Raw genomic sequence first — 13,123 nt, forward strand, 5'->3', positions numbered from 1 at the left:
AGCCCATCATGCTCAATCATTGATCCATTCATGAAACACACTCACATATTAACTACACCCAATGCTCAAGTACGATAATAGTGCCTCCTAGTTGGTGCTTTTATAAGAGAAGATGGAGACTCAAATTCAAAATAAAAATTGCATAAAGTAAAAGAAAGGCCCTTCGCAGAGGGAAGTAGGGATTTGTAGAGGTGCCAGAGCTCAAAGCGAAAAACTTAGAGATAAAAACATTTTGGGAGGTGTGTCCTTCCCACCAATGAAAACGACTTAGAGTTCCCAACACTTTCCATGCTAGATATATCATAGGCATTTCCCAAACAAAAAATAAAGTTTATTCCCTTTTCAACCATACTTTCACTTCCCATGGCTAGCCGTATCTACGGTTGCCCTCCATACCAACACTTTCCAATGAATTTATTATTTGACAACATAAAGTAAATTCATTTTTCATTTCGGGATTGGGCATCCCTAATACCTTTGTCTTACTCTCGTGGAATGACAAGTGAATAAACACTCATCGTGAGAATAACACATCTAGCATGGAAAATTTTAGCCACCCCTCACTGCTCCGCGAGCGAAACGAACACACAAAAGAGAAGTTTATTTTGAAAATTAGAGATGGCACATACAAATTTCCTTAGAGAGGCAAAAGAATACCACATATAGGTAGATATAGTGGACTCGTGTGGCAAAACTGGTTTAAAGGTTTTTGGATGCACAAGTAGAGATCATACTTGGTGCAAAATGAAGGCTAGCAAAAGATTGAGAAGTGACCAACCAAGAAACGAATAATCTCATAAGCGAGCATTAAGCACAAATAACACCAAATAATGCACCACAGGAGGATATAATTTCATTGCATAATTATTGACTTTCGTGCTTGCATAGGGAATCACAAACCTTAACACGAATATTCTTACTAAAGCATAATTACTCATCAACATAACTCACATATCACATCATCATATCTCAAAACTATTACTAAGAATCAAGTTTATTTTGTCCAATGATCTTCATGAAAGTTTTTATTATATCCTTCTTGGATATCTATCACTTTGGAACTAATTTTCATGTGTTGCTTTTGAAAAGCTCAAACAAATATAAGTGAAGATCATGAGCATAATATTTCTTTCTCTCAGATTAATTTAAGTGAAGCAAGAGAGACTTTCTTGAAAATTTTACTAACTCTCTGTAGGATCTTTAAGTAGATGTGTCTAGAGGGGGGGGGTGATTAGACACTTAATGCTAAAGTTGCAATTTTTAAGCTTTTTCGGTTTAAGTGGAGTTTAGGCATAATTTCAACATTCACAATACATATCAAGCAAGCATGCAAAGAGTGTATAGGCAGCGGAAAATAAAGCATGCAACTTGCAAGAATGTAAAGGGAAGGGTTTGGATAATTCAAACGCAATTGGAGACATGGATGTTTTTCCCGTGGTTCGGATAGGTGGTGCTATCCTACATCCACGTTGATGGAGACTTCAACCCACGAAGGGTAACGGTTGCGCGAGTCCACGGAGGGCTCCACCCACGAAGGGTAATGGTTGCACGAGTCCACGGAGGGCTCCACCCACGAAGGGTCCATGAAGAAGCAACCACCCACGAAGGGTCCACGAAGAAGCAACCTTGTCTATCCCACCATGGCCATCGCCCACGAAGGACTTGCCTCACTAGCGGTAGATCTTCACGAAGTAGGCGATCTCCTTGCCCTTACAAACTCCTTGGTTCAACTCCACAATCTTGTCGGAGGCTCCCAAGTAACACCTAGCCAATCTAGGAGACACCACTCTCCAAGAAGTAACAAATGGTGTGTAGGTAATGAACTCCTTGCTCTTGTGCTTCAAATGATAGTCTCCCCAACACTCAACTCTCTCTCATAGGATTTGGATTTTGTGGAAAGAAGATTTGAGTGGAAAGCAACTTGGGGAAGGCTAGAGATCAAGATTCATATGGTACGAATGGAATATCTTGGTCTCAACACATGAGTAGGTGGTTCTCTCTCAGAACATATGAGTTGGAATTGTGTATGTGTTCTGATGGCTCTCCCATCGAATGAAGAGGAGGTGGAGGGGTATATATAGCCTCCACACAAAATCCAACCGTTACACATAGTTTTCCAATCTCGGTGGGACCGAATCAACAAACTCGGTCGGACCGAAAAGGTAAACCTAGTGACCGTTAGAGATTTTCGGTGGGACTGACATGCAACTCGGTAGGACCGATATGGTTAGGGTTTGGGCATAACGTAATCTCGGTGAGACCGATTACACAAACTCGGTGAGACCAAGTTTGGTAATAAGCTAACCAGAGAGTTGGTCAGGCAAACTCGGTGGGACCGATTTGCTCTTTCGGTGAGACCGAAAAGTTACAAGGAGAGTTTACATTGCAATCTCGGTGGGACCGATTCGCTCTTTCGGTGAGACCGAAAAGTTACGAAAGGGAAACAGAGAGTTTGCAATCCCATCTCGGTGAGACCGAGATCCCTATCGGTAGAACCGAATTGCTAGGGTTTGGCAGTGGCTTATGACAAGTGAAACTCGGTGGCGCTGGATAGAAAGAATCGGTAGGACCGAGTTTGGCTTAGGGTTTAGGTTATATGTGGATATGGGAAAGTAGTTGAGGGTTTTGGAGCATATCACTAAGCACATGAAGCAAGAGGTTCATTAAGCAACACCTCATCCCTCCTTGATAGTATTGGCTTTTCCTATGGACTCAATGTGATCTTGGATCACTAAAACGTAAAATGAAGAGTCTTGAGCTTGAAGCTTTAGCCAATCCTTTGTCCTTAGCATCTTGAAGGAGTTCTCACAACCTTTAGTCCATGCCACTCCATTGTTGGACTTATCTGAAACATGCTAGATAGAAATGTTAGTCCAACAAGAGATATGTTGTCATCAATTATCAAAACCACCTAGGGAGCACTTGTGCTTTCACTCTCAAATAAATCTAAGTGAAGAAAGAGAGTATTTCTTCAAAAATATTAAGCACACGTTGCTCAAAAAGATATAAGTGAAGCACTAGAGCATGTCCATAGCTCATAAAAAAATTTAAGTGAAGCATAGAGAGCAATTCTAACAAGTCATGCCATAATTTTGGCTCTCTCAAATAGGTGTGTCCAGCAAGGAATAAAGACTTAAAACACAAGATAAAACAAGCAAAGACTCATATCATACAAGACGCTCCAAGCAAAACACATAGTATGTGATGAATAAAAATATAGCTTTGAGTAAAATACCGATGGTCGTTAGAAGAAAGAGGGGATGCCACTCGGGGGCATCCCCAAGCTTAGTTGCTTGCTCTATTTTGGATAATAGATTGGGATGCCGGGGAATCCCCAAGCTTAGGCTCTTCTTACTCCTTATTCCTTCATCCATCGTAAGATAACCCAAAACTTGAAAACTTCAATCACACAAAACTCAACAAAAGCCTTCATGAGATCCGTTAGTAAAAGAAAGCAAATCACTACTATAAGTACTGTAACAAACCAATTCATATTTTGTTCTTGCATTATATCTACTGTATTCCAACTTTTCTATGGCAAAAACTCATCAAAGAAAACCATAGAGCCATCAAAACAAGCACAAAACGCAAAGAAAACAGAATCTGTCAAAAACTGAACAGTCTGTAGTAATCTGGGTGTTTTGAATACTTCTGTAACTCCAAAAACTCTGAAAACTTAGGAAGACCTGATAAATTTGTATACTGATCTACTGCAAAAGGAATGGGTATTTTATCCCTCTCTGGTTAAAAATGAAAATCATTTTTGTGAGCGCAAAAGTTTCTGTTTTTTCAGCAAGATCAAACAACTATCACCCAAGAAGATCCTAAAGGCTTTACTTGGCATAAACACTAATTAAAACACATAAAACACAATTATAACAGTAACATAATTTTGCTAACACTCAAGAACAGAAATCAAAAAGCAAAAAATAAATTCTATTCGTTGGGTTGCCTCCCAACAAGCGCTATAGTTTTACGCCCTTAGCTAGGCATAAAGCAAGGATCTAAGTTTTGTCACCTTTGTTTCGAGATCCATAAGATGCCCTCATGGTTGATTCATATGGTGGCCTAATTCTTGTTCTAGGGAAGTGTTCCATACCCTTCCTCAAAGGAAAATGGAACTTAATATTGCCTTCTTTCATATCAATCACGACACCGATAGTGCGTAAGAACGGTCTACCAAGAATAATTGGACAAGACGGATTGCAATCAATATCAAGAACAACAAAATATATGGGCACATAATTCCTATTTGCAAGAATAAGAACATCATTAATTCTTTCCATAGGCTTTTTAATAGTAGAATCCGCCAAGTGCAAATTTAAAGAGCATTCTTCAATATTGGTAAGACCAAGCACATCACATAAAGATTTTGGAATTGTAGAAACACTAGCACCCAAGTCACACAAAGCAAAACACTCATAATTTTTAATCTTGACTTTGATAGTAGGTTCCTATTCATCATGTAATTTTCTAGGAATTGAAACTTCTAATTCAAATTTTTTTCTTCTAAAGCTTTCATCATAGCATCAACAATATGTTTAGTAAAAGGTTTATTTTGTTCATAAGCATGGGGTGAATTTATCATGGATTACAACAAAGAAATACAATCAATCAAAGAGCAACTATCATAATTAAGGTCTTTGTAATCCAAAATAGTGGGCACATCACTAGCTAAAGTTTTGACCTCTTCAAACCCACTTTTATCAATTTTCTTAACAAGATTTTCACCCTCCGAATTATAGGGACGCCTTCTAACTAAAGTTGACTCTTCTCCAATCCCTTTTCATCAATCTTAACTTTATTAAACAAGGAATCAATAGAAGAAACACCAATCATTTTAAGATCCTCATCACTTTTGCGAAAGTAATCACTAGAAAACGCTTTTTCTAAAAATTCTCTTTTAGCTCTAAGCACAGCGGTTCTTTTCTTACTTTCATCCATAGAAACATAAAGAGATTTAATTTATTCCTCAACTTTAGGCACAAAAATTTTCATATTGAGATTTTCTACATCATGAGAAATTCTATCAACACTTCTAGACAAATCATCAATCTTATTCAACTTTTCTTCTGTGGTAGTGTTGAAAACTTTTTGCGTGTTGATAAATTCTTTAATATTATTCTCAAGATCATAGGTGTTACTATTATTATAAGATTGATTTCCATAGGAATTACTATAATTATTAGAGGAATTACTAGAAAAAGGCCTAGGATTAAAATTACCTCTATAAGCATTATTGTTGAAATTATTTCGAGAGATAAAATTCACATCTACAGCATCACTACTTTGCCCAATCAAAGTAGACAAAGGCATATCATTGAAATCAATAGGAGCACTTTTACTAGCAACCAATTTCATAAGAGCATCAACTTTTTCACTCAAAGAAGAAATTTCTTCAACTGAATTAACTTTTTTACTAGTGGGAGCTCCTTCGGTATGCCATTGTGAATATTTCCATAATATTATCAAGAAATTTGGTGGCCTCACCCAAAGTAATTTCCATAAAAGTACCACCCGCGGCGGAATCTAAAATATTATGAGAAACAAAATTCAACCCCGCATATTTTTTTGTATGATCTCCAAAGATTTAACCCATGAGTTGGGCAATTCCTTAGCATCATTTTCATCCTTTCCCAAGATTGTGCAACATGCTCATGTTCAAGTTGCTTGAAATTCATGATCTGGGTTCTAAGGGAAATGATTTTTGCGGGCAAAAAAATACATAGTGATAAAAGCATCTTTGCATTTATTGAACGAAATATGCCCTAGAGGCAATAATAAAGTTGTTATTTATATTTCCTTATATCATGATAAATGTTTATTATTCATGCTAGAATTGTATTAACTGGAAACTTAGTACATGTGTGAATATATAGACAAACAAAGTGTCACTAGTATGCCTCTACTTGACTAGCTCGTTAATCAAAGATGGTTATGTTTCCTAACCATAGACATGAGTTGTCATTTTATTAACGGGATCACATCATTAGAGAATGATATGATTGACTTGACCCATCCGTTAGCTTAGCACGATGATCGTTTAGTTTACTGCTATTGCTTTCTCCATAACTTATACATGTTCATATGACTATGGGATTATGCAACTCCCGAATACCGGAGGAACACTTAGTGTGCTATCAAACGTCACAACGTAACTGGGTGACTATAAAGATGCTCTACAGGTGTCTCCGATGGTGTTTGTTGAGTTGGCATAGATCGAGATTAGGATTTGTCACTCCGTGTATCAGAGAGGTATCTCTGGGCCCTCTCGGTAATGCACATCACTATAAGCCTTGCAAGCAATGTAACTAATGAGTTAGTTACGGGATGTAGCATTACGGAATGAGTAAAGAGACTTGTCGGTAACGAGATTGAACTAGGTATTGAGATACCGGCGATCGAATCTTGGGCAAGTAACATACCGATGACAAAGGGAACAACGTATGTTGTTATGCGGTTTGACCGATAAAGATCTTCGTAGAATATGTAGGAACCAATATGAGCATCCAGGTTCCGCTATTGGTTATTGACCGGTGTCTCGATCATGTCTACATAGTTCTCGAACCCGTAGGGTCCGCACACTTAACGTTCGGTGATGATCGGTATTATGAGTTTATGTGTTTTGATGTACCGAAGGTAGTTCAGAGTCCCAGATATGATCACGGACATGGCGAGGAGTCTCGAAATGGTCGAGACATAAAGATCGATATATTGGAAGCCTATGTTTGGACATCCGAATGGTTCCAGGTGAGTTTGGGCATATACCGTAGTACCGGGAGGTTACCGGAACCCCCCAGGAAGTATATGGGCCTTATTGGGCCATAGTGGGAGAGAGGAGAAGGGAGCCTAGGAGGGGGCGCCCCCCAAGCCCAATCCGAATTGGGTAGGGGGGCCCTTTCCTTCCCCCTCTCCCCCTTCCTTCCTCTCCTAATCCAACTAGTGAAGGGGGGATCCTACTCCCGGTGGGAGTAGGACTCCCCTTGGGCGCGCCATAGAGGGGCCGACCCTCCCCCTCCTCCACTCCTTTATATACGGGGGAGGGGGGCACCCCATAGACACACAAGTTGATTGTTTAGCCGTGTGTGGTGCCCCCCTCCACAGATTTCCACCTCGATCATATCATTGCAGTGCTTAGGCGAAGCCCTGCGCCAGTAGCTTCATCATAACCGTCATCACGCCGTCGTGCTCACGAAACTCTCCCTCCACACTCAGCTGGATCTAGAGTTCGCGGGACGTCACCGAGTTGTACATGTGCAGATCATGCAGGTGTCGTACCTTCGGTGCTAGGATCGGTCGGATCATGAAGACGTACGACTACATCAACCGTGTTGTCATAACACTTCTGCTTACGGTCTATGAGGGTACGTGGACAACACTCTTCCCCTCTCGTTGCTATGCATCACCTAGATGGATCTTGCGTGTGCGTAGTTTTTTTTTTTTGAAATTATTGCGTTCCCCAATAGTGGCGTCTGAGCCAGGTCTATGCGTAGATGTTATATGCACGAATAGAACACTAAGGAGTTGTGGGCATGGGTATATACATATTGCTTGCCGCCACTAGTTGATTCTTGATTCAGCGACATTGTTGGATGAAGCGGCTCAGACCGACATTATGCATACGCTTACGCGAGACTGGTTCTACCGACGTGCTTTGCACACATGTGGCTGGTGGGTGTCAGTTTCTCCAACTTTAGTTGAATGGGATTCAATGAACATGGTTCTTTCTGAAGATCAAAAAGCAATCACTATACCGCGTTGTGGTTTTTGATGCGTAGGTAGCAGCCATGTAAAACTTGCAACAACAAAGTAGAGGACGTCTAACTTGTTTTTGCAGGGCATGTTGTGATGTGATATGGTCAAGACATGATGCTAAATTTTTATTGTATGAGATGATCATGTTTTGTAATAGAGTTATCGGCAAGTGGCAGGAGCCATATGGTTGTCGCTTTATTGTATGAAATGCAATCGCCATGTAATTGCTTTACTTTATCACTAAGCGGTAGCGATAGCCGTAGAAGCAATAATTGGCGAGACGACAATGATGCTTCGATGGAGATCAAGGTGTCAAGCCGGTGATGATGGTGATCATGACGGTGCTTTGGAGATGGAGATCAAAGTCACAAGATGATAATGGCCATATCGTATCACTTATATTGATTGCATGTGATGTTTATCCTTTATGCATCTTATTTTGCTTAGTTTGGCGGTAGCATTATAAGATGATCTCTCACTAAATTTCAAGGTATAAGTGTTCTCCCTGAGTATGCACCGTTGCTACAGTTCGTCATGCCGAGACACCACGTGATGATCGAGTGTGATAAGCTCTACATTCACATACAACGGGTGCAGGCCAGTTTTGCACATGCAGAATACTCGGGTTAAACTTGATGAGCCTAGCATATGCAGATATGGCCTCGGAACACTGAGACCGAAAGGTCGAGCGTGAATCATATAGTAGATATGATCAACATAGTGATGTTCACCATTGAAAACTACTCCATCTCACGTGATGATCGGACATGGTTTAGTTGATATGGATGATGTGATCACTTAGATGGTTAGAGGGATGTCTATCTAAGTGGGAGTTCTTTAGTAATTTGATTAACTGAACATTAATTTATCATGAACTTAGTACCTGATAGTGTTTTGCATGTCTATGTTGTTGTAGATAGATGGCCCGTGCTGTTGTTCCGTTGAATTTTAATGCGTTCCTAGAGAAAGCTAAGTTGAAAGATGATGGTAGAAACTACACGGACTGGGTCTGTAACTTGAGGATTATCCTCATTGCTGCATAGAAGAATTACGTCCTGAAAGCACTGCTAGGTGATAAACCTGCTGTAGGAGCAACACCAGATGTTATGAACGTCTGGCAGAGCAAAGCTGATGACTACTCGATAGTTCAGTGTGCCATGCTTTATGGCTTAGAACCGGGATTTCAATGACGTTTTGAATGTCATGGAGCATATGAGATATTCCAGGAGTTGAAGTTAATATTTCAAGCAAATGCCCGGATTGAGAGATATGAAGTCTCCAATAAGTTCTATAGCTGCAAAATGGAGGAGAATAGTTCTGTCAGTGAACATATACTCAGAATGTCTGGGTACCACAACCACTTGACTCAGCTGGGAGTTAATCTTCTGATGATAGTGTCATTGACAGAGTTCTTCAATCACTGCCACCAAGCTACAAGAGCTTCGTGATGAACTATAATATGCAAGGAATGGATAAGACAATTCCCGAGCTCTTCGCAATGCTAAAGGCTGCAGAGGTAGAAATCAAGAAGGAGAATCAAGTGTTGATGGTCAAAAAGACTACCAGTTTCAAGAAAAAGAGTAAAGGGAAGAAGGGGAACTTCAAGAAGAATGGCAAGCAAGTTGCTGCTCAAGTGAAGAAGCCCAAGTCTGGACCTAAGCCTGAGACTAAGTGCTTCTACTGCAAAGGGACTGGTCACTAGAAGTGGAACTGCCCCAAGTATTTGGCGGAGAAGAAGGATGGCAAAATGAAAGGTATATTTGATATACATGTTATTGATGTGTACCTTACTAATGCTTGCAGTAGCGCCTGGGTATTTGATACTGGTTATGTTGCTAATATTTGCAACTCGAAACAGGGGCTACGGATTAAGTGAAGATTGGCTAAGGATGAGGTGTCGATGCATGTGGGAAATGGTCCCAAAGTTGATGTGATCGCTGTCGGCACGCTACCTCTACATCTACCTTCGGGATTAGTTTTAGACCTAAATAATTGTTATTTGGTGCTAGCGTTGAGCATGAACATTATATTTGGATCTTGTTTAATGCGAGACGGTTATTCATTTAAATCAGAGAATAATGGTTGTTCTATTTATACGAGTAATATCTTTTATGGTCATGCACCCTTGATGAGTGGTCTATTTTTGTTGAATCTTGATAGTAGTGATACACATGTTCATAGTATTGAAGCCAAAAGATATAAGTTTAATAATGATAGTGCAACTTATTTGTGGCACTGCCGTTTAGGTCATATTGGTGTACAGTGCATGAAGAAACTCTAGGCTGATGGGCTTTTGGAATCACTTGATGCATGCGAACCATGCCTCATGGGCAAGATGACTAAGGCTCCGTTCTCCGGACAATGGAGCGAGCAACTGACTTGTTGGAAATAATACATACTGATGTATGCGGTCCGATAATTGTTGATGCTCACGGCGGGTATCATTATTTTCTTACCTTCACAGATGATTTGAGCGGATATGGGTATATCTAATTGATGAAACATAAGTCCGAAACATTTGAAAAGTTCAAAGAATTTCAAAGTGAAGTGGAAAATCATTGTAACAAGAAAATTAAGTTTCTACGATCTAATCGTGGAGGAGAATATTTGAGTTACGAGTTTGGTCTTCATTTGAAATAATGCGGAATAGTTTCGCATCTCACGCCACATGGAACACCACAGCGTAATGGCGTGTCCGAACATCGTAACCGCACTTTATTAGATATGGTGCAATCTATGATGTCTCTCACTGATTTACCGCTATCGTTTTGGGGTTATGCTTTAGAGACAACTACATTCATGTTAAATAGGGCACCATCAAAATCCGTTGAGACGACACCTTATGAACTGTGGTTTGGCAAGAAACCCAAGTTGTCGTTTCTTAAAGTTTGGGGCTGCGATGCTTATGTGAAAAATCTTCAACCTGATAAGCTCGAACCCAAATCAGAGAAATGTGTCTTCATAGGATACCCAAAGGAGACTGTTGGGTACACCTTCTATCACAGATCCGAAGGCAAGATATTTGTTGCTAAGAATGTATCCTTTCTAGAGAAGGAGTTTCTCTCGAAAGAAGTGAGTGGGAGGAAAGTAGAACTTGACGAGGCAATTGTACCTACTCCCTTATTGGAAAGTAGTTCATCACAGAAACCAGTTCCAGTGATTCCTACACCAGTAAGTGAGGAAGCTAATGATGATGATCATGAAACTTCTGATCAAGTTACTACCGAACCTCGTAGGTCAACCAGAGTAAGATCCGCACCAGACTGGTACGGTAATCCTGTTCTGGAGGCCATGTTACTTGACCATGACGAACCTACAAACTATGAGGAAGCGATGATGAGCCCAGATTCCGCAAAATGGCTTGAGGCCATGAAATATGAGATGGGATCCATGTATGAGAACAAAGTGTGGACTTTGGTTGACTTGCCTGATGATCGGCAAACCATAGAGAATAAATGGATCTTCAAGAAGAAGACTGACGCTGACGGTAATCTTAATGTCTACAAAGCTCGACTTGTTGCAAAAGGTTTTTGACAAGTTCAAGGAGTTGACTACGATGAGACCTTCTCACCTGCAGCGATGCTTAAGTCCGTCCGAATCATATTAGCAATTGCCGCATTTTATGATTATGAAATTTGGCAAATGGATGTCAAAACTACATTCCTTAATGGATATCTTAAAGAAGAGTTGTATATGATGCAACCAGAAGGTTTTGTCGATCCAAAAGGTGCTAACAAAGTGTGCAAGATCCAGCGATCCATTTATGGACTGGTGCAAGCCTCTCGGAGTTGGAATATACGCTTTGATAGTGTGATCAAAGCATATGGTTTTATATAGACTTTTGGAGAAGCCTGTATTTACAAGAAAGTGAGTGGGATCTCTGTAGCATTTCTGATATTATATGTAGATGACATATTGTCGATCGGAAATGATACTGAATTTCTAAATAGCATAAAAGGATACTTGAATAAGAATTTTTCAATGAAAGACCTCGGTGAAGCTGCTTATATATTGGGCATCAAGATCTATAGAGATAGATCAAGACACTTAATTGGACTTTCACAAAGCACATACCTTGATAAAGTTTTGAAGAAGTTCAAAATGGATCAAGCAAAGAAAGGGTTCTTGCCTGTGTTACAAAGTGTGAAGTTGACTCAGACTCAATGCCCGACCACTGCAGAAGATAGAGAGAAAATGAAAGTCATTCCTATGCTTCAGCCATAGGTTCTATCATGTATGCAATGCTGTGTACCAGACCTGATGTGTGCCTTCCTATTAGTTTAGCAGGGAGGTACCAAAGTAATCCAGGAGTGGATCACTGGACAGCAGTCAAGAACATCTTGAAATACCTGAAAAGGACTAAGGATATGTTTCTCGCTTATGGAGGTGAAAAAGAGCCACTACAAAAAAATACACTTCCGTGATGATACCTGTTTGTCACAGTAGGTCGCGTTTTCTGTCATGCATGTACATCCATGACAAATTTATGACACAATCAAGATAGTCATACCTGTGCTATCGTAGAAGTGTTCCATGACATTGCCAAAATTATCATCACGGAAGTGTCCACTTCCATGATGATAAATCACGCGTCACAGAAGTGCTTTCGTCAAGGGTGACCGACACGTGGCATCCACCGTAACAGAATGCCGTTAAGCTATCAGGTCAGATTTTGGATCCGATAACCCGTTAACAGCCATGACCAATGCCGATTTTCCACGTGTAAAATTCTCATTGGCTGACGGATCCAACGGGCAAGATGGGCCTATGATATGTTGACACGTGGACCGGCCCAAAAGTGGCCCATAAAGATTAAATGGGCTGGCCCAACCGAAGGCCCATAAGATTTAGCGGACCATAATGGGCCGGCCCAGCTAAAGGCCCACAAAATTTAGCGGACCATAATGGGACGGCCCAGCTAAAGGCCCAAATGATTTTGCAGACCATAATGGGCCGGCCCAGCTAAAGGCCCACAAGATTTTGCGGACCATAATGGACCGGGCCAGCTAAAGGCCCACAAGATTCTACCGACCATAATGGGCCGGCCCAGCTAAAGGCCCAACATTCTCTGTCAAATCGGCCCGTCAACGGCCTGTCCTAAACTTGTCATCAACGCGGCCCATGGTCACTTCTGGCCCGTTAACAGTCCGCTAAGTAATTGGGCCGAATTACGGCCTGGTGTATTTCTGGCCTGTTAAAGGTCTGGCTTCATTTGGGCCCATTTACAGGCCATCAAAACTTTCGGCCCATAAATGACCGTGAAGGATTTGGGTCATATTCGGCCATGTGTGACATTCGGCCTGTTAGAGGCCCATTATAGCTTTGGGCCACTTTCGGCCTGTTGTCATTTTCGGCCTGTTAAAGCCGG

Source organism: Triticum urartu, chromosome 1A (assembly GCF_056163025.1).
Source record: "Triticum urartu cultivar PI428250 chromosome 1A, HENAU_Tu73, whole genome shotgun sequence".
NCBI classification, from domain to species: domain Eukaryota; kingdom Viridiplantae; phylum Streptophyta; class Magnoliopsida; order Poales; family Poaceae; genus Triticum; species Triticum urartu.